Below are 22479 nucleotides of genomic sequence, written 5' to 3' on the forward strand. Positions count from 1 at the left end.
GCACCTCGATTCCTGTGTTCAGTTTTGGGCCCCTCACTATAAAAAGGACATGGAATTACTCGAGCGTGTCCAGAGAAGGGCAACGAAGCTGGTGAAGGGTCTGGAGCACATGTCGTACGAGGAGCAGCTGAGGGAACTGGGGTTGTTTAGTCTGGAGAAGAGGAGGCTGAGGGGAGACCTCATTGCCCTCTACAACTACCTGAAAGGAGGTTGCAGAGAGCTGGGGATGAGTCTCTTTAACCAAGTAATAAGCGATAAGACAAGAGGTAATGGCCTCAAGTTGCACCAGGGAAGGTTTAGACTGGATATTAGGAAGCATTTCTTTACAGAACGGGTTGTTAGGCGTTGGAATGGGCTGCCCAGGGTGGTGGCGGAGTCCCCATCCCTGGAGGTGTTTAAGAGTAGGGTCAACTTAGCGCTGAGGGATATGGTGTAGTTGGGAACTGTTAATGTTGGGTTGATGGTTGGACTGGATGATCTTCAAGGTCTTTTCCAACCTAGACAATTCTGTGATTCTGTGATTATCACCCGTCTTTTTTTTTTCTCCCAACCTACAGGAGAAGGGAGTGAGTGAGTGGTTCCATTAGGTGGGATCAACCCACCAAACCAAATGCCAAGTGGCCCACCATTTAATGATCTCTGTTACTGAGATATGGATAGAAGCAGACTCACAAGAGAAATGTCATTCAATACTGAAGACAAGAGATTCAGAATGAGCAGAGTTAAACATTAGATAAACATTAGTTAAACTTTTCCACAAGTAAAATCTAAGGTCTTTTGACATATTATAGTTGCTTTAAAATTACATAGGTTTGCAGACATCTCTTACAGAATGATGGCTACTATACTAAATAGCATATTTGCTGACATCTTTTTCCTTCATTATGCACAGAAATAGTGACAGAAAATTGTCACATAATTTACATGATTAGTAATAATGTAGTTACAAAACAACTTAAGTGCTATAAATTTGATATAATCTGCCACAACTAAAAAAGGAAGCCAGAGGTAATGGAAGCCAAATATAACATCACAGAAGAGCACCACACTCCAGAATGAAGAACATCTGACCTTTTGCACTAAAACATTGAAGCTGTTGCCAGACTATGCAGTCAGAGAATTCTGCACTTTTGGTTCAATATTAACTTATTAGTCCCAGAGGAAAGATAATTAATGGCCAGTCATACCATGAGAGGAGAGAAGAAACTGAATAGTGTGAAAGTCAACTAGAACTGCCCTAGCAAGCTGATTAATTCAATTTCCAGTTAGTGCAAATCACCTGTGTTGTTACAGGTAAGACAAGTTAATTTGTCTGAGGCTGTGAGACAACATGTCTACATAGTGCTCAATAGGAAGGATGAAGGATACTCAAGAAAGGAAGAAAGAGAAGTGCACGAAGTGAGGACACTGCTTTTGTGACTAGTACAAAATATGAAGTGGCATTTGATGTAGAAGAGGTGAAGAAGGACAAAAGCTTTCTATGTCACATCTCTCACCCAAGTATTTATTAGTTTACTACAGGACTGGGACATTTTGTTTGAGTATGTCCTATATGTTACAGACATACCTTCTTTCTAAGTCTACCTTGTTACTATTCAGTGATGGCATGCTATTTCATTGCCTTTTTTGGTGGAGAGGGGAACTCTACTCTTTCATGTTATAATTCTTTTAAAACAGTTTTCACTGAAGAAGATGGAAAGGCAGCATAAAAAGTGAAACCACTGAGAGGCTGTCTTCCAAATAACATTATAGATTTCACCTGCACAAGAAAACACAGGAAGATTTTGAGTTGATGCTACACATATTATTTAAATAAAGAATAAACCAGAGGTAAATCTTTTCATCTTCTGCCTTTAACGCAACATTCAGTTAGACTAAAATGAAAAGTAAAAATTAATACTGTATACATTCATTTTGTTGATGTACATCTTAATAATTGAAATTCACAGCTGTCTACTATTAAAGTTGTCTACACATTAATGAAGATGAAAAATTTAAAATGTTTTTTGACATAGTCATGAATACTTTAGAGTCAGCTTTTAAACTCTGTATAACTGCATTTTTCCAGAAGGAAAATACCAGTTATTTCACTGTTTAAAGTCACCTAATTTTTAGTCCTTTTCAACAGAGAGAAGTGAAAAGAGAAGTGGCTATCACAGAAATTAATAATTATTTCAGCTTACTTCTATTGTTTATCATTGTAGCTATGAATATTCATCACCATAGTATCTAAGCATCTTAGAAACATCAGTGAATTATGCCTCAGTCCACAACACTGTAGGGAGTTTCTGTTATTACTGTTTTACATCTCTGAAAGCCAATGCACAGAGAGATTGATAGACTGATTTTTCAGAAGCACATAGCATCTGACTCTCCTACACATTTATTTCATTTGGCATTGCAAACCACAAGGTCATTATTTTTCTCCTATAACTTAACGACTTTGAAAGTGCCATTTATAAGAAACTTCCTGACTTGAGAGAAATTTCCATATAGATTTTGGAAGCTAACTTTGCCTAACTATGAGGATGGAAAACATTGAAAGTACCAGAGAACTTATCTATTGACTTCCAGCTGGCAGCTCATACCTTGATAGCTGTTGAAGCAGTCAGAAACAGGGAGTTGGACTGTTTTCTTCTTTTTCTTTTTTTTTTTTTTTTTCCTTTTTAATTTGGAAAAACATGATTTCTTGCCTGTCCAAGAAGAAATGTTTCATACAGTATACCAAGCAATGCTTATGCCTGAGGTATAGGACTTAGAAATTAGGAAATTAGGATAACCCTGTAACTAAACTATCAGTTATAGGTGCCATTGTAAATGACTCTCATTCTCACAATATATTGCATTTATTTTAAACACCTTGATCACATAATCTGATTCTTATTAGATAACTGATATATCTGGATGCTCCACTGATGGTCAGTCATCATAATATAGTTGATAAATGAGGCAAAGATATACTTCTCCATTGTTTCTCATGAACTGAGATGGTATGCAATCTAATGCAAAAGGACAATGGGAGGAGCTAGAGGAGAAGAAAGACAAGAACATCTTTTCCATTCTTTTCACAAAATATTCAGTTCAAAGTTCCATACTTGAATAGGAAATATATAAAAAAATCCTCTACTCCTTTTATCTAGACATAAATAATGTTGTAAAGCATACAAACATGACTTTCCAGGTTCCTATTTTTTTTTCCTTAAGTCAGTTCCAGTAAAACTGAAATTCTACTTGCATAGTAGTATGTAGTATGCACTGGCAATTCAGGATTGTGATTCTGAAATAAAATTACACTGCTGTTAAAGTACAAACTTGCAAATCTAATTTCTTCTGGTTTTGTCAGAATTAGACACAGAAATATCTATATATGAGTGACACATTGCTTATGCCATTGCTTCATAAAGCATAATGTCACATTAAACTACACGTAGCTCAGCAATTTCTCCTTTTGCCTTATTGATGCTGCACCTACTGTATAAGAACTTTGGTATTCAGTTGGTCTAAATGAATACAAGTACATTGATTTCAAAACTACATCTAAGATAATGCACAGATTGAGGTATTATCTTTTGTGAACTGAGGACTTGACCAAAGAACAGAGTATGTCCTGTTATACACAGGCTTGGACCACAACTGCACAAATCATTTACATGTGTACAAATAACGACACACCATGCTGTGCACTGACTTTAGATTGTTTAAAACAAGAAAAACTAAAACAATCAGAAAACAGTGAGAGCTCATAAGTCTTTTCCAGAAAGCCTAATGTCTTCTGGTTTAAGATAGCCTGTATGTGATTTCATTTCTAGGTCTTATTAGTGAATTATATCTTACCTAAAAGCATCATATATTTTTAAGATTGTATATTTCCAAGCAAAAAACTCAAACATAAATAATCCTTTGATTCTAGTTACAGCAATGAAAACATCTATGAGGTTGAAGTGACTTCTATTTGCAGGCCTAATCGTAGTCATTCATATTAACCACCACATATGTTAGGTGACATAGAACCACACAGAAGAAATTACAGTTTGTTCAGTTTTATGCTGTCTTAAACCCTTCATAATGAACCTATTTAACTAAGTGAGAAACAATTTAGAAGTTATAATGAAGATAAAATTAAACATAGTAGCTATCACATTTTATTCTTTCTGCTTTTGCATATGGGAAGACTATAGGTAAAAGGTAGAACTGAGAAAAAATGTGATCCTGCTTGCATTACTGAAAATTTAGAAGTAATACCCCATCAGAGTGGATTAACACTCACACTTATTTAGCCTAACTTCAGAACAGACTCTGACCAGGGAATTTGCACAAGGTGTAAGTTACTGCAAAAACTGCTGTTTCAACATGTGATTTGAACAGACCAATATGAGCCTCAGTCTTCAAGTATTCAACAACTTTGAAGACTACAGTCTTCAATATTGTGAAGTCACAGATTCTTACTTATCATTATGTAATTAAGAAAAATATAGTTCATTACATAAGATATAATTAAATATGTAGGATATAATTCCTTAATAAGGCCTGGAAATAAAATCACATACAGGAAAAGGTTTCTCCTTACATCATCTACGCGGACTTGTGCAAAGCATTTGACACTGTCCCACATAACATCCTTCTCTCTAAATTGGAGACACATTAGTTTGATGGGTAGACCACTAAGGAATAAGGAATTGGCTGGATGGTTGCACTCAAAGGGTTGCAGTCAAAGGCTCAATATCTGAGCGGAGACCAGTAATGAGTGGTCCTCAAGGGTCAATATTGGGATAGGTGCTGTTTAACATCTTTGTTGGAGACATGGACAGTGGGATCGAGTGCACCCTCAGCAAGTTTGTTGATGACACCAAGCTGTGTGGTGCAGTTGATACACTGGAGGGAAGGGATGCCATCCAGAGGGACATTGACAGGTTTGAGAGGTGGGCCTATACATACCTCATGAAATTCCACAAGGCCAAGTGCAAGGTCCTGCACATGGGTCAGGGCCATCCAAAGCACAAATACAGGCAGGGCAAAGAGTGGATTGAGAGCAGCCCTGTGAAGAAGGATTTCGGGGTACTGGAGGATGGAAAACTGACTATGAGCCAGCAATGTGCGCTCACAGTTCAGAAAGCCAACTGTACCCTGGTCTGCATCAAGAGAAGTGTGGCCAGCAGGTCGAGGGATGTGATTCTCCCCCCTCTACTCTGCTCTCATGAGACCCTACCTGGAGTGCTGTGTTCAGCTCGGGGGCTCCCAGCATAAGGACATGGAGCTGCTCAAGTGGGTCCAGTGTAGGGACACAAAAATGATCAGAGGGATGGAGCACCTCCCCTATGAGTACAGGTTGAGAGAGTTGGGGTTGTTCAGCCTAGAGAAAAGAAGGCTCCAGGGAGACCTTATAGCAGCCTTCCAGTACTTATAGGGAGCCTACAGGAAAGATGGGGAGGGTCTCTTTCTCAGGGAGTGTAGTGATAGGATGAGGGGTAATGGTTTTAAACACAAAGAGGGTAGGTTTAGATTACATATAAATAAGTTCTTTACTGTGAATAAAGATTGCCCAGAGAAGTTGTGGACGCCCCCTCCCTGGAAGTGTTCAGGGCCAGGTTGGACGGGGCTTTGAGCAACCTGGTCTAGTGGAAGGTGTCCCTGCCCACAGCAGGAGAGTTAGAACTAGATGTTCTTTAAGGTTCCTTCCAACCCAAATCATCCTATGATTCTATGATTCTGTGATTAGTAGTTGACACTTTGAAAAGAATTGGTAAGATTTGATCAAAAGATTCCATCTGAAATTAATACTAGTTTTGAAAATATACTGTATTTCCTTTACGTACCTCTAGAAAGAAAAGAGTGTACATGCAAACATGAATTATACATAAGATTGCAGTGTGCAGAGTATAGCGCTCACATGAAAGATCGAGTAAGTGATCCCTGTCTATTCTCTCTGTGCCTCCCACAACGTTGCACAGTGTGTGTTAAAACCATGGTGCTGCATTCTGTCATATACATCCTATGTACTTTAAAGATGTCTAAGAAAGAGCAGGTGGACAGCTGAGCTATCAAAAGATGATGAATCCAGTTTATTTGTATATTATTAAGGATTTAATAGAGCATTTCTGCATGGAGGAAAAAAAGCACTACATAAATATTGCAAAATGTTTCCTATTCTCAGATAAGCACGTCTGTTACAAACGTGGTCTCATGTGATTTCATATTTGGACTTGTACTAAAGGCATCCAGATGGTCTAGTAAGAGAGTGTTCCAAAAACCATAACTGGCATCCTTGCTGGCAGTGACAGCTTCCAGCTACTTTAAGATGTTATTTCTTTTTTCTTCAACAAACAGAGAGAGCTTTGTGACAACACTGGAGAAAATGAGAGTCTTTAAGAATTTATGACATGGTAATCTTCACCTTTTTTCATTCAGCTGAGAATGTTCCCTTTGGAGTTACAGAGTAGTTTTTACCACATACTGCCCTTTTCTTTACCTTCCCCTGTCATAAGAACAGTTTCTAAATCTGTCTGCTCACAAAGAGATATTCCTTCAGTCAGGATAAGGAAAAAAATGGACATGATTACACTCTTGGGCATATATCCTTCCTTTTATTACATCCCTTCAATTTAACTTCACTAGAATCATTATTATTGCCTCATAAAAGATGGCAACGGTACCATTATTGCTCCTACTCTACAAATGCTGTAGCTGTTGATAGCACAGAGAATAATGAAGACATAGATTTCAACACACTAAAATCAATTGGAAATGCTTTTAGGTTAGCTGAGAAGCAAGCACGTAAATTATTAGACCAGTTATGGACCAGTTTCAAAGCTGGCTGCAAACACTAGAAGGTCATCCATCCATATCCCTGGATTTTTTAATTTGTCCTTGGTAACTGAATTATGTTTTCAGCAGTACAATCAAACAAGAAGTTTGGATTTGAAGTCTCATTTCAATTTTTGGAGAACTTCAGACCTTTTATGTATAGGTTTTTGTAAAACTGTACAAATGTCTTAATAATCTAGTGCCTTTTTTTCAACTGCTTATGAAAATAAAACTATATTTTTTTTTAATGACTGGCATATGAAATTTTATATACATAGTACAAATCTGAGTGGCCATGTGTATCCTATGTGTATCCATGATCAGGTCTAAGCTTCCTGGATTTTTATAGACTTTGAGTTCTACTATAGATACTATAGTGTAATACAAAAAATAATGGTAGTAAAAATGCTACATCAAATTATGCTTACTATACTTGACTGACAGACCGAGTCACTGAGTTATCACACTACCCTGAACTAAGATCACATATGAAATACACCTTATTCAGTATCAGTCTCATTGCACTGTTCAATATGATTTCCAGATTCTGCTTAACAACATTGTAAAACTAGAGTAGAAAGAGTTATGGAAAAAGTTGAGATTTGTTGGCAAAAGTATTGGGTAATAACTGTACAATACTCATAGCTAGGCATGACTCCTGTCAGTGACATCAGAACATTTTTTAATCTTGGTTACATGATGTTTGACATTGAAATAAGCTGCCTGCTACTCAGAGGTACTAACCAGTTTGTCTACAAAATGTTCCACAAAAAAGAGATTTATTTATTCATTTTTAATCTTCAATGTTAACACAAGCAACATTTATTTAAAGTCAAATTACAAACTTTCTGACCTTGGTATATTTCATAATGAATCAAAAAAAGGGCACAGACCCAGTTTTCTTCTCCAAGTCACCTTTAAGTAATTGTGTTCGATCAACATATCTTTTTTTCTGAACTGCCTAAATTAGAACTGGCTTCCTTCTTTTTTCACTAATTGATACTACAATCACTATTTTCCTAAACTTGAATAGCATAATAAGCCTTATGGATTAAAGCCTATCTGGTCTGCCAAGGACAAACTTTAAAGAAACAGAAGAAAACTTAATTCCTGTGGAATGAGGTTCCATGCAGGCTCTGATATAGTCAAGCAGAGTACCAGAAGAACAAATACCTGATCAGAGGAGATACTGTTACATGCACCTGCTAATTCATGTCTCTCTCAGCACTGTAAGGACCAGTTTGTCAGAAAGTATGGAAATATATATTGTAGTTGCACCCAGAGTAAACCATGTTATTAAGAAAAAATAGGCCCCCATTTGGTAACTTTTCAGATTGTACCATGTTTCAGAATGTATTCAAAAAGTGTCATTTATCACAGTCATCAAATACCTGATATTTGATCTGTTCTGCACATTCCATCCATCACTGCTTACTTATACCAAGAAGTAATGTTAGGAGAGACATATTCTATTCTAGTAGCAGAATTTTATGGTATACACTTTACTAATTTTTTTAGTCATTCTGTAAGGCACAATAATGTCACAGATTGCTGTTGGCAAATCACAGACAGATTTATTAGAAGATGTTCACATTCGTACTCAGAAGACATTAGTTCTTTATTCCATGAATAATTCCACTGAAACTGATGAAACCGCACCTTGGCTAAAGTGCTCCTCAGCCTGAGTATGAGTATCTGGCCCTAATTTCTTTCATCTGCTCTTTCAGTGCTTCAGATTATGGAGTGTACATAACAAAATTCAGAAAACTTAAGCAAAAGCAAGAGTCAGAAACCAGTAATAATTAAGGGCTTTTGAGGCAGGTGACAGATTAATTTATCCTCTGAAAGAGATAAAAGTCCTAACTGTTCGGCTGACACACACCAAAATATTTTCTGTAATCAAATGTACCTGTTTTGTCTCTTACCAAATTAGTCTGTCAGATTGAATCCTTTGGGAAAGTTATACATATTGGCAGTGAAATAATATTCTAATCGCCTAAAAAAGGTCAAGCCTTTTTATTTAACCAGTGCTATTTACCACATTCTGTAGATGTTCATCTGCATTCTAACGTGCACCTGAGTGACAGCTTTACTCTCTCCTGATGTTAGTTTATACAGCTATACAATATAAGTATTATACTCATACAGATTCAGTGAATAAGGAAATTAAATCTTGAGTATGTGATCTATTCATCATTTTGGTCTGACTGAAGCAAACAGAACAATACAGAAGTTTGAATACAATACAGTCAGATGTTTCAAGACAACCATTTTTGCAAAGAAAATAGGAGTTACATTTTCACTTGAAAAAAAAAATGAAGTAGTTTTTTTTCCAGTCACTGTTATCGGGTAATTTAATTCATGCTTAGAGAGACGTATTCTTTCAAAATCAATATATTCGCATCCATCACAGGCTAAGATAATCACCTGGAATGACGAACCTACCACACAAATATTTATCTTCTGATTTATGCTGATGCCTTTAAAGCCCAACAGTATGAGGATAAAAGATTTACTGTTATTGTTAGAAAAGGCTGTAAATCAGGAGAGAATATTAAGTGTATAATTTTGATGGATTAGCTAGGATTAATACCTAGTCAGAGAAGACACTAAATTTTGACACATCTAGAAGTACATTTGTGTTAAAAGATATTTTTGCTTCATATAATGTTCGTTGAACCTATCAACTATCAAGTATCTCTGAACTGGACCACTGACTGAACAGTGATGCTGAAGAAAGGACAAAGAATATTACATATACAGGCAGCATTTCTGAATGTTTTTAGAAGCATCCTTATTCCACTAAAAGTAAACAAATGCATCTGCTGGTTTTTTTAGGATTTTTTTTTTTTTTTTTTTTGAGTAACAAGTAACTAGTGTCTTTGGAGTGCAAATAGTGAGAAGACTCACCAAAAGTCAGCGGAATTGGCCTGAGCAGGCTTTTAGAATGGATCCATGTAGTCTGTGATTATCTGAGATGCAAATTTCTGGAATTTACAAACCCCTCCCATTGTACCAAGTGCATCTTTAACAGTGCTATTTATACACCATTAATTACTATGTAAGTCACTCGGAAACAATCAGCAAAAATGGATTTTTTTCCCAAACTGAAACAGCATTTTAAATGTCTGTGCCTAATTTTAAAGAAACCAGTTCAAGACATATGTCTCCATATTCTGTGTTTTCAGGTTTGATTTAGTGACTCTCTAATCAAATAACTTACTTTTATGTAGAAGGTGTACCTCGAAGCCTGATCCACTCAGTTCTACTCAAAAGCATTCTATCATTCTTCATTACATGCTACAGAGGCTGGCACGTGTCCCCTAATAAAGTCAGTCCCAAACAGTCTGGAAGAGCCTATTCTAATTAAGCCCTTTACTGAAAAACAAAACAAAAAACCATGACCACCGTTGCCAAGAGTACCAACACCATGACAAAAAGCTTCAATAACTGTATTAAAGGTATGTAGATAATTTGTTTCACTGATAAAGAAATGTTCCCTTCTATTGTATTTCTGAGTTCTCTCCTGTTTTCCCTTTTATTCCTACATCAAATGCAAATCTGATTTTTCTTCAGGGTCTAAATAACTTCCAAATCCTAACACTGAGACTTGCTCCTGACATTTTTTTTTAATTATTTTCTACGTATCTGCTTCCTTCACAAACGTCTCACTACCCAAATAAAACAGGTTCCTTGAACTTATAAACTGCATGATCTCTCAGCCCTCAAATGATTTTTCTCATATTTTTTACTTTGTTTCCAGTGCTGGCTTATCTCCAGTCAAATTCTTTAAAACAAGATCAAATCCTGCTATCAAACTAGAAAAAGCCAAAGAATTTCTGTTCAATGTTGTGTTTCAGTGTCCTTCCCACTCTTCCTCTGTTACTATTGTATGTTGTCTGTTGACACCTTTTAGGTATCACAGGTGCTCAGATTGCTTGGGAGAAACTGTTAAATGTTTTACTTGGGGTATAATGTAAGATAGCAGATGATCTTTTTTATTACAGTAGCAAAAATCTACTAGAGAAAATAATGCAAATGGGCACTAAACATATGTATCATATTTGAAGATGCAAAAATTTACAGAGAAACTTTTAAGGGCAAGAGCTGTCTCTGTTAAACATTTCTAGATCTTCAGAACTTCAGAGGTATTTGATATCCCAATGCATGGCTGGATCAAAAGTTTCTGGGTACACAACTTCTATTAAAACCAAAAAAATTACTGTTTCTAGTTACAGTGTTTTTCTTTCAAACAATCAAAATCCCTACTTCTATCCAAATTTTGCAGATCAAAGACCTTAATAGTAAACCAGTAGGCTTTCCAGTTACACATACTGACATCTCTGCCTAACCTTAGGCACACAGCCTGTGTGACGGGGGCACAGACGTGTATTCCAAGTACATTCAAAGGGTCATGTTAATAAGGCTTCTAATTCAGACACACACCCTAGATGTCTTAAATTGGACAGTAAGAATTTCACCCATACCAGCAATGACTATTTTTCAAACAGGTATTATACAGAACAATGGCAGAATCTGACTTACAACATACCTCAACTGTAGCAGGTCTAGCATGTTCTGTACTAAACCATAATATAGGCATATTATTTAGAAAGTAAAAAGATTACCTAAACAGCATTAGCAATTTTAGGAGAAAATGTGTCAAGGTTAATGATTATGTTTTCTTCAGAACACTGTGAATGTTTTGAAAGTTGCATTAAATGTTGACCTGTTTCTGAGTATCAGCATCCAATCCTTCCGTATGGTGGCTTTTCTACCTCATCCTTTGGGGAGCTCAGTAATTTCTTTAAAGTGTTACTTTTACCAGACTGGGCTTAGGGTACACAGTGCTTCTCAGGAATTACTTTTTTTAAATGTTTGAGATTTATTATAAGATAAACTAACATGTGCATAGTTTGTTCCATTATTCTAAGCCTTCAAATGAAAAATGTACCTACCATGACAAAATGACCTTTGAACTATTCCCATAGGAAGTTAGATTGCCTGCCTTTCTCCAAGCATGAGGATGCTTTGAAAAATACTCTACATACTTTAATTGCTCTGCAAGAAACAACATATAGCCAAATAAACAAAGATGACTCAAACACAAGTATCTACTAACACTTCATTTTAGTCACAATTTTATTGATGGATTGTTGTTGATACATACTATGCATTCAGAGAAGTTGGGTATATTAACTTAAAGTGCTTTTTCTGTGAACATTTATGCAAACAAAATACTTGGTGTTCATATAAAGCAAACACAAAAGACGAAAACACAAATTAAAAGTGAATTCATTTTCAAGGTAGTGGAGCAGTCTTATAAGTTTTGCAATTGTTGAATTCTGTCACTAAATCACCTTAGGTAGCAGCTGACTAATAGTTCTTTACACAGTGACTGGAAGACCTTGTATTTAAATTCACAGAGCACTGGTCCAAGTATAAATACACTTAATTTTGTTATGAAATTTGCAGCTCTGCTCATGTAATCAGTTAAGAGCTACTCCCAGATCCACATATATGAGGAAAATCTATGTAAAGCTCTGACAGCTTGATATGCAGGCTTTGCACCATGCATTTAACATTGGATTTTTATTGGCAGAAATCTATTTGCTCTACCTAGTGGTACTGACTTTCTTGAGTGGAATTCCACCTCAGTCCTAGTCTAACTGTATTGTATATGGTTTCCATTTACCTTTCTAGCTTGGGTGAAATGGGTATTTTGTTATCAGCATAGGAAGGAAAGTCCTACCAACCATCTCAGGTATGGATAAGGCATACAGTGGGAGAAAATTATCTGGGGGACATGGCAAGTGAGTAAGTGGACATCTGAGAAGGTGATTGCAAATTAATATGGAAGAAGGGTCCCAAAATGCAAGTAAACAGGATTCATGAATATGGAATGACTGAATAGATCTAACAGAGGATTTTCCTCTCCAGGTGTCTACCTGTCCTTGTCAAACTTTATGTTTGTGACATGACAGTACTAGAGTCTGACAGACAATTCCAGGACACAAAGTTTAAAGATCCAGTAGGAACATTTTGATGAAATGCCATTGAAAAAATAGAGTTATTTTAATATGATTTTTTGCTCCATTGTGTGAGGCTTTCCAGGAAACATCCTAGTTATTTACCATATAATACTATGCAGTTACAACTTAGGTAATTTAATTTTCTAAAATTTGATATAAACCACTTAATTCTTCACAACCTAAGACACAGCAGGTGGAAAGTTAAATAATATACTTCATGGATATACTTTTTTAGGGAGGAAAAAAATCAGTTTAAAAACTTAACTTATCTCTCATCTTTAGTTTTTCTTTGGCGCAATGTAATGGAAAGTACTGGACAATTTGCTAAGTAGTGAGTGCTATTGTGCTAACTGTGTCACACTTGCCATCATGAGACACTTCCCAGAAATCCAGAGAGTTAACAATGAAAAGTTTTCAGGCTGGAGTTTGTTATTTTATGTTTGATACTGTTTTCTGTGAATTTTATTGATGTTTATTTTCAGCTCCTTTTTTAGACTGGCTAATAAAAACTTCTGTTAATAAAATTCTGTGGCTCTCTACAGAGTACTCTGTTTGTACCTGAATAATGCCTGCAAGTAAATTCTGTATAGCCAGAAAAACACATCTGAAATTAACAAGGCAAGAGATTAACTGATATCACTGTCCTCCATCACAATAAATTTCTAAGAGTGTTTTACTATGATTCTTCCTACCTTCTGCTATGTTTGTGTATGCAGTCTAGAAAGTACTTGTTTATGATATACTAATTGATTATCCTTGAGGAAATCTATGCCTGCATTCAGACTCTGTCCAAAAAATGCAACTAATAACAGGGTTTGAATAAAGCTCAGTCCTTAGTAGTTTATAGTGGACATGGGAAGAAAACACAAGGCAGTGGTCTAAAGTTTGAATGACAGTCCTGTTTCTGATATCATGAAACGCAGCCTTTACATGAGGCAGTAGTCTTCTGTAAGACCTCTATCTGAGAAAGATTCTGGGGTCTTGTTCTATGTTCATACAGGTTGATAAAATTATTATCAACCAGTAAAGCTTCCCGACAGTACAGTAACATTAAAAGTAATATATATGAAGAACTGGCATTTTAATATTTTACATTCATTTTACTACAGACCTAAAATACACAGCAAATAGCAGTTTTTTCTGCTTAGTATGGAACAGTTGTAGAAGGTACAGAATCAGGTGACTGCATTTTTGCTCTTTGTATAAAATATATTTCAGGACTGCCATCATTCACAGCAGTATTAGGTTAATCTGATTCTAGTTGAGCAGACTAAGAATAACTCCTAACCTACTGTTCTAAATACAGTAGCGTTGCTTCAAATGTATACTAAGAGAGAAAAATCTGGCTTGCAGTATAATTATTTTTTATTTAATTTGACCTGCATAAAATAGCCTTAGAAAATCGATTTTGCGTTTTATATGACTGCTATAACCTACCTTCTATTTTTGTATTCACATGGAATATTTCTATCAGATATAAAGGATACAGCCCAGAATGCTGTTGGCTGCCTTTGCCACCAGAGCACACTGCTGGCTCATGCTCAACCTGTTGTCCACTAGGACCTACAGGTCCTCTGCACAGCTGCTTTCCAGCTGATTGGCCCCCAGTATGTACTGGTGCAGGGGGCTGTTCCTCCCCAAGTACAGGACCCCACACTTCCCTTTGTTGAACTCCATGAAGCTGCTGTCTGCCCATTTCTCCAGCCTGTTGAGGTTCTCTGAACAGCAGCACACCCATCTGGTGTATCAGCCACTCCTAATTTTGTATCACATGCAAATTTGCTGAGGGGGCACACGGTGCCATCACACAGTTCATTTTAAAGAGGTTAAACAGTATGGGACCCAGTATTGACCCTTGGGGTACACTACTAGGGACTGGCCTCCAGCTGGACTCTATGCCACCAATCACAGCCCTCTGAGCCTGGCAGTTCAGTCAGTTTTCGGTTCATTTCAGTATTTGATCTGTATTTTATCAGCTTGTCTGTGAAGATGTTACAGGAGACGGTGTCAAAAGCCTGACTAAATACAAAGTAAATAACATCCACTGCTCTCCCCTTATCTACCAAGCCAGTCATCTCACTTTAGAAAACTACCACGTTGGTTAAGCACAATCTCCCCTTTGTAAATCCACACTGAATACTGCCAAACATTTTCTCATCCTTCCTGTGTCTGGAGATGGTTTCCAGGATTATTTGCTCCATCACCTTCAGAGGAACTGACACAGACTGATGGCTTGCAGTGCCCTGTATCCTCCTTATTGCCCTTCTTGAAGACAGGAGTGACATTTACTTTCTCCTAGTCCTCTGGAACCTTCCCTGATGCCCATGATCTTTCAAAGATAACTGCGAGTGGCATCGCAATGACACCAGCCAGATCCTCCAGAACTCATGAACTTGTGTGTCCAGTTTGCTTAAATGTTTTCCTTCTGCTAAGTCTTCCTTGCTGCTGATTTTCTCTCTCGCCTCTGGGACCCAAGATTCCTGAAGGTCAGCCTTATCAGGAAAGGCCAAGGCAAAGAAGGCTATGAGTACCTCAGCCTTTTCCATGTCCTTTGTAATCAGTTCCCCTGTCCCATTTAGCAGTGAGCCCACATTTTCCCAGGTCTTCCTTTTGCTGATGATGTCCTTGTTGAAGCCCTCCTTGTTGCCCTTCATGCTCCTCACCAGGTGAGCTCTGGCTTTCCTAAGGCCATCCCTACTTGCTCAGCCATTGACTCAGTATTACTCCTGGGTTTTTACCCTTGAATACAGTCAGGATCTCCTTGATCACCCATGCAGGCCTTTGCTTGATTTCCTGCTCACTGTGATGGACCATTCTTGAGCTTGGAGTTGGAGGAGGTGATCCTTTAAAATCAATCAGCTCTCCTGGATCCTTTTTATCTCCAGGATTGTATCCCATGGGATTCTTCTGGGCAGATGTTTGAAAAGGCTAAAGTCTGCTCTGATAGAGTCCAGGGTTGTGATCCTTCTTTTTGCCCTGCTTCTTCCTTGTAGGATCCTGAGCTCCACCATCTCATTGTCACTGCAGCCAAGGCTACCTCCTAATCTTCACATCCATAATCACAAATGTGAGATGATCCTAAAGCTTTTCACAGTCCAGTAAAAGCTGTATCTGTCTTATTTTAAATATTATTTTTAAAGTGATAAAAGTTTTAGTAAAAAGGTCTTAATCTTGTCAAATTGTTTATAAATTTTACTTCCTGACTCTTTTGGAGACTATTAGAAATGGTATAGCTAAAATTTTGCAAAAGATCTGATGTCAAAGAATATTTAACATGTGTAGAACAAAATGGAGAATTTTGACTTAATTTAGCAGATCCTTAAAAAGCGAAACCAAACCAGATTTTTTCTTTTCAGATGAATTAAGCTTTTGCATTGCATATGTGTATTCATTTTGAATACGATGCAACTAATTTGTATCAATAGGTTGAATGTGAGACAAATTGGGTGACAGAAAACACAAGCACTTCACTTAAATGTCTAACATTCAGTATAAAAATAATAAATGCTAAATCAAGGATAAAAAATTTATTTGATCACAGATTAAAGTGAAAGCAAAACTGAAGTTTAAAGACAGTCTGTATTTACACAAGGATACATGTTACTTTCTATATTTATTTATTATTGCCTGCTTTCTCTTTTTAAAATTATTATTATTGTTGTTTAGTTGATTAGAGACCTGATTTTTGTAGTGACCTGTAACTGAAAAATACACTGCAGATTTGAGACCCGGATCTTGCAAGACCTAGAGGGCAGCAGTGTAGCTCTTTGTATTCATCAAGCTACAGGGAAACAAAGAGTTAACTGGTCATATATATTGCAGTATCTCATCCTCAAGTTAGATCACCATGAAATATTTGTTATTTGTACCCACAGCTCATATATCTAATAAAGTAAATGAGAGCAGGTGAAATGTCACCTACTTACAAAAGACCCAGCAGGATGGTCAAAGCTACTCTGAATTAAATATTCCAAGAATATGATGAGGTTTAGCTTCCTTCTAGATTTTGCTACTAATCTTGTCAAAAAGGAATGGCAGCTGTTATATTAATGATGTGAGGGACATACATCTGAGACAGCAAATTTTATGTAATCACATATTCTGTTTGAAATACAGCCATGATTAAAATGTGGTCTTCTGTATACAGATGAATGTATTTTGTCACTGAGGCAGATAGGTGTCTTTTCAAAATCCCAGTGGTTATATGTATCTGCATTTTAAAATATACTTATTTGATATCTGCCCCAAAGTAATTTTTGTCTTTTTTTTTTTTTTCCAGTACACAGGAATTGATTTTTTCAATTACTTACGTCTCAAAAAAACCCCAGCAAAATCCCAAAAATCTTTATTACTTTTCTTTTCCTATGTTAAAGTATTTTACTTCCAACAGTACGATGCTGCGAACATTTTAACCAGCTCCACTGACACTGTTCAGGCAATAAACTTAACAGCTCACCAAATCTGAGCAACACCTGGACTTAGCAGAAGTTGACTGAAATATCCACGTACGAAGCAGTAAAACATCCACAGTTGGATTAATAATATGAGGTCTTTTGACTGTTTGGGACTAGATCAGTAACCAAGGTATATATTGTGCTCATAATTATGTTCCTTCTTGTGGTAAACTAAAACTGTATTAACTGAGTTTATATGAGCAGTACCTATTTAAACCCCCAAACAACCTGATTTCAAAGAATCTGATCATGGCTACAGTATACTCTTGAAACTGCAATTTAATCTTGAAAGAGTTCTGGACTCAAGACTAAAGTACAAGGATATTGAAATCATCCTTGGAAATACATCTGGCAACAACAAAGGCAAAGTTTCATTTACATGTTAAACCACCTGTCGTGGTTTAACTCCAGCTGGCAACTAAGCACCACACAGCCACTCGCTCACTCTCTCCCCCACAGTAGGATGGGGGAGAGAATCAGAAGGGCAAAAGTGAGAAAACTCATGGGTTGAAATAAAATGTTAATAATTAAAAATAAATAGGTTGGTGGGGTTTTTTAAATGTAAGGAAAAGAGCGTAAAAATAACAAAGAGAGAGGAAAATAAAACCCAGGAAAGACAAGTGATGCAAATGCAAAGAATTGCTCACCACCAACCAACCAACCAGACAGTCCCTGAGCAACAGCTCCCCCAACCTCCCCCAAAGTTTTATTGCTGAGCATGATGTTATATGACATGTGATATCCCTTTGGTCAGTTGGGGTCAGCTGTCCCAACTGTGTCCCCTCCCAACTTCTTGTGCACCCCCAGCCTATTCACTGACATGGCAGTCTGACGAGCAGAAAAGGTCTTGACTCTGTGTAAGCACTCTCAGCAATGGCTAAAACATCCCTGTGTTATCAACACTGTTTTCAGCACAAATCCAAAACACAGCCCCATACTAGCTACTGTGAAGAAATGTAACTCTATCCTAGCCAAAACCAGTACAACACCCTAAAATCATATTTTACACTGCCTCTTCACTTATGCCAATACAAGCATTTGTGCAGCCATTAGGTGTGCCAGCATAAATTAGTTTCTCCCCCCCCCCCCGCCCCCCATATACTCTTTGTGTGTTTGACAGAGACACAAATAGAAATACTGAGAGGCAGAGAAGAAAAAAAAAAAAAAATCACATAATAGGCAGGCAACTTCCATTTTTGTCATAATGAAAGAGAAAGTGTGTTTTGAAGTTTGGAATACAAGACCACTAAGAATTGTTACCCACCTGGAACAAATAAAGTATTTGCCCTCCATCCCACATGTATCTCATAATGTTCTCAAATACTATCAGACCCTGGCACTCTCTTCTAACACTTAGCATGCATTAGGCATGGAAATGGTAAGTAGCTGGTAGGTTCACAGAGCTAAAGGAAACTAGAAAGCATGGAGTGGAGCCACAAAAGATTCATCTGGTGTTATAAGAGAACTTACCCAGCTACCAGCTCTTCTCGGTAGACCTTAACTACACAGGAGCTAGAAATTCTTTACAGTGGAGAACTGACAAGGGTCTTGATGCACTTCTGATGATGTAAACTACAGCTGTTCGTAGAGGTAATTCCTCTGGGCAAAAACCTGCTTTAGCCAGACACAGCTGTCTACATCAATTTTTTAGAGTTATTCTGGATATCTCTACACTGTCCCACACAGCTTTACTCCAGAGGACAGTGACAGTCACAAAGACCTCAAACTGTAGATCATGCCTTTTGCTATGGAGTCATTCCCAAGAGAAGCCTAGAACCAAGCAAATTAAAAAAAAAAAAAAATCACTCCCTGTGTATTATAAAGCTTTTTCTAGGGGTGGGAAACTGTATTTAACCATAGCATTCAGCCTCAGTCACAATGTAAGGTCAAGGTTTTTGTATCAGTCTCAGTGACACTTAAAATATATGAGATAAGACCAAAGAACTAATACAGTAATAGACTACATAAAAGATTTATGGTATTTTTTAATTGAAAAAATGAAGAACTGATCATGATCAAAAATATACTACCCTCTTATCTTTACCTCCAGCACCTCTTTGCTTATTAAAACTTCACTAGTGTACTTGCTTCTATTAGAGTTCTAACTATTTTTCTAAAGTTTCCTGAGTGTGGGCTTTCTGTAATGAAAGCATGAAATGTTATGGTGCTTAAGTAAACATTATTTAAGGTAATATTTATTCTACAGAGCCAGGACATATTTGGTATTCTGTACAGGAATTTTTATTTTTTTTTCTTAATTGAATTTGTCAATAATGCTACACAGTTTTTCCTCAGTTTCTCTAAGAGCAAGAGTGTAGTTTCAAAAGACTTATAAATAGCTTCTGGAAAACATTTACGCTTTATAAGCTCAGTAATTCTACTATCCCTGTATATTAATGACTATAGCTTTTACATAAATACATAAAAATTCATAATACCTTTTGAGGTACATGAATAGAAATCATTGGAAGCTCCTGATTTGAAATCTTTCTGATAATTATTATTAAGAAACTACACTTCACCTCACAGCAGTTTTCTAATACCTTTCATAGTGCTTTGTGGCACATGTTGTACTGAACCTACAGGACTAATCATGAGCTCTAGAGGGAAGCTGACATAAATGGAGGCCAGAAACAGTTCTTTTAATCTTCAGCATTTGTTTCATTTATACTGTATCACCAAGTACCAATACTGCAGAATGAGGTTACCTCTGTGCTTCTAGTTTTTTACATGCAAAGCTGTTACATTTTCAGTAACCTGGTGTGACATAGTGATACTGAGTACAGCTGTCCTCAAAAGATTTGTCAGCTTTTTCAGTTTAGAAAAATATTCCACAGTGAAAGGTACACATATGCAACACAAAGACGCAAAATGTTTATACACTTTCAAATATTTTTTGAAGATGGTAAACAAAGGCAATTTTCTACATACGTACTGTACGGGGTGCAGGTGCCCAGGTGCGGGCAGCAGTGAGGGCTCTGCCGGGTGGGCCCCTGCGGGGAGCGGCCGGGGCTGCCCCGCGCCGGACACAGCCGGTTCCAGGCGGCTCCAACGGCCCCAGCGCAGGGCACAGCTGAGCCCCTCAGCCCCGGGCGGGCGCCTCGGGGAAAGCCTGGGTAAGGAAGGGCAAAGCGCTGCCCGGCAGCCAGGGCTGAGGGAAACAGGGGGAGAAACAGCCCTGCGAGCCCCGAGGGGAGAGCGGCAGGAGGGCAGGAGGGGCTCCAGGCAGAGCCCCGGCAGAGAGGCCCCTGCGGCCCCGGCAGAGACCCCGCTGGGGCGGGTGTTTCCCTGCAGCCCCTGGAGAGGCCCCGGGCTGGAGCAGGGAGAAGCGTGAGGAGGAAGGAGCGGCAGGGAGGAGCTGGGGGGGACTGACCGCAGCCCCCCATTCCCCATCCCCTTGGAGGGGAGGAGGCAGAGGAGTCAGGGATGAAGGTGTGAAGGTGAGCCTGGGAAGAAGGGGGGATGGAGGGAACATGTTTTAGTTTCTGACTTTTTGTCTCACATCCAACTCTGTTTTTAATTGGCAATAAATGAAACTATTTTTTTCCAAGTCGAGTCCATTTTGTCAGTGATGGTAATTGATCAGTAATCTCCCTGTCCTCATCTGACCACGAGCTCTTCCATCTTATTTCCCGCCCTGTCCTGTTGAGGAGGGGGAGTGAGAGAGCGACTGGGTGGAGATCTGGCATCTGGTCACGGTCAACCCATCACAATTTTGTAGAACTTACGTTAGTATGAATACTTAATTAAAACATTTGCTTAAGACACAAGCTGGGTGGGTGTCAACCCACCACACTTACCTACAGCCCTGGGCACATACTGACTTCTCAGGACTGAGATGGAAAGAGGAAGCACATTTAGTTACTGAATGCATGGCAGAATATCCTCAGGAAATTATATGATGGCCTCAAGCCCCCAGAACAAGTTTTATTCTTCGAGATCTTTACGTAACAGCCTTCTTACATATATCTGGACTCAGGGGAGTTTGCTTGTTATATTTGTAATAGTGCTGGGAACAATAATCAAATATACACAAAAAGCATTTGCGAATTATGCACAGGAAGCCACTGGGTATGAAGACTATATCATTACGTAGGCAAATCTGTACTTGTATGCTATTGCCCTGTCTGCACACAGACGTGCTATTTGAAGATTTTTGATTTTACACTAGTTGTATGTTTTCAAATGAGTTCTCAGTGAAAGAACATTTTCTTTGGTAGTGAATGTTGTTTGTTTATTGCTAATCCTGACTGACTGCCACACAATTTGTAGCATAAAATGAACATCTGTGTACTGAAGTAATGCTGATCTGTGCAAAGCAAAAAGAGCTGAGATAGGCTATAAAGATGATGATGACATTGTTCTTCCCTGGAATGAGAACTAAATACATTGAATTTTTATGTCACTTTCCTGTGGATCATATCAACATGTTTTACATGTCATTTTGTTATCCCACCTAGATCAACTGTACTGCTGCTATTTTAGAAAGATGTTACTATTCAATGTAACCAGCAAATCTGTTGGATATCTAAGCACAAGACCCTGTCTGACCAGTTCTTGCTCCAGTGCTCTCAAAACCAGATTGAAAGTGTAAAGAAGAAGTTTTATGTTCTAGGAAGCATTAACTTTCTAGGAAGCATTAACTTACTAAAGAAGATATTAATAATCCACAACAGTGACACAATCACCAACTCTCCTCTCCAGCCCCTCCAAAATCTCTGAGCTAAAGGTGATTATATGATACCTCCGGCTCCTATTTAGTAGTCTTCCTGTTGCTGCAAATGACACTTTTGGGAATGAAGGGGAATCATCAAATCATAGAACGGTTAAAATAATCCATAGATAATCCATAAACTAAAATAGCCCATAGAAAATAGAAATTGTTATAGAATCAGAGAATGGTTTGGGTTGGAAGGGACTGTAAAGATCACCTAGTTCCAAGCCCCCTGCCATGGGCAGGGACACCTTCAACTAGATCAGGTTGCTCAAAGCCCCGTCCAACCTGGCCTTGAACACTTCCAGGGAGGGGACATCCACAACCTCTCTGGGCAACCTGTTCCAGTGTCTCACCACCCTCACAGTAAAGAATTTCTTCCTTAGATCTAATCTAAATCTATCCTCTTTCAGTTTAAAACAATTGCCCCTCATCCTATTGCTACACCCCCTGATAAAGAGTCCCTCGCCATCTTTCC

The sequence above is a fragment of the Strix aluco genome, chromosome 1, assembly GCF_031877795.1.
Source record: "Strix aluco isolate bStrAlu1 chromosome 1, bStrAlu1.hap1, whole genome shotgun sequence".
NCBI classification, from domain to species: Eukaryota; Metazoa; Chordata; class Aves; order Strigiformes; family Strigidae; genus Strix; species Strix aluco.